This window comes from Ursus maritimus, unplaced genomic scaffold, assembly GCF_017311325.1.
Source record: "Ursus maritimus isolate PB19 unplaced genomic scaffold, ASM1731132v1 scaffold_15, whole genome shotgun sequence".
NCBI classification, from domain to species: domain Eukaryota; kingdom Metazoa; phylum Chordata; class Mammalia; order Carnivora; family Ursidae; genus Ursus; species Ursus maritimus.
Window position 1 is genome coordinate 16,953,927 of NW_024423897.1, and position 1,455 is coordinate 16,955,381.

A 1,455-nucleotide genomic window follows, 5' to 3' on the forward strand; every position below is an offset into this window, starting at 1 on the left:
GAGGGGAAGAAATAAGGCCTGGGGAAGAGTGAGCATGGAAAAAAATTGTAGGAAATTATATTGGGGAAGCAGCCAAGGACTGGGTTTTGTAGGGCCTTATATAGGCCATTGTGAGGACATTAGATTTTTATTGTAAATATGATAGAAAACCTTGGAGAATTCTGAATAATGATAATTCTTATATTTTAAGACTGTGATAAAGAGGCTGGGGGAGGGCAAAAGTAGGAGCAAGGAAACCATTTAGAAAGCTATTTTGGAAGTCCGGTTTCCAGTCCTGTGGCATGGATTAGGACCATAGCAGTAGGAATGGTGAAAATTGGATATATTTGGGAGTTTTACTTATTCTAAATACAAGTAATACAAAAGGCAAGTGTGGTAGTCTCAGTGGTGTACAGCAGAAAGACAACTAAAAGGTAAATCTTTAGATTTGAGTCTTTGCAATCGAGTCAAGTGCAATTGAGTAAAGATGTGTGACAGTGTTGGATAAGGGGTCTGAGGACAAAGGAGAGTGTGTTGCCAGGGTCTGGATATCACCTGGATTTTATTACTTGGATGAAATCCCACTAAGAAATGAGAACTGAGTCCTGGGGCAATACAAAGGATCAAGTGTGCCAAATGTTGCTGAGTGTGGAGTAAAATGAGGACTAAGAATGACCATGGGAGGTCCTGGTGTAGGTCACACTGAATAAGGAAAGGGTTAAGATCTAGGCAGGAGAGATAGGAGGCCCCTGACTCCCCTGACTAGGCTTATGCGGGGCTACGTGACCAGGCTCACAGAAATCCCAGATGTGGAGAAATGCTGAGGCATACAAAACCAGAGATAAAGGGAACAAACCAGATCGCCTGGCCCTGAATGTTAGGGAGTTTTTATTTTATTTTTTTTCTGGCAGCCACATTGTAATCACAGAAACTGACCAGACCTCAAAGAAGTAAGCCATTAAGGATGTTATCAACAGTCCTTGCTCAAACCAAGAAAGCAGAAGACTTTCAAAGCCACAAACTTCCCGGTCAGTTCTCAGTAAAAGACTGCCAGTAAAAGCCCACAGTGGCAACCCCTCTCACTCTAGAGTGCTTTTTTCTGTCCTTTCTGTTCTCTCCTTCACGTAATAAACTTTCACTTCACTTCACCCTTTTGTGTGCGTGAGATTCATTCTTTGACTGTGAGACAAGAATCCTGCAACCCTGTAACAACATTGTTCTTAGTTGGGGAGAAAGTCTGATTGGAGTATGCTCACAAGTGAATGGATTTCTTCAACAAATACATTGATATGGGGGGAAAATAGAGATGGAGAAGGCTATTAAAAAGAAATCCATAAAGGGGTGCCTGTGATCAGTCGGTTAAGAGTCTGAGTCTTGGTTTTGGCTCAGGTCATGATCTCAGGGTTGTAGGATCGAACTCAGTGGGCTCCATGCTCTGCCGGTAGGCTGCTTCTCTCCCTCTCCCTCTGCCCCTCT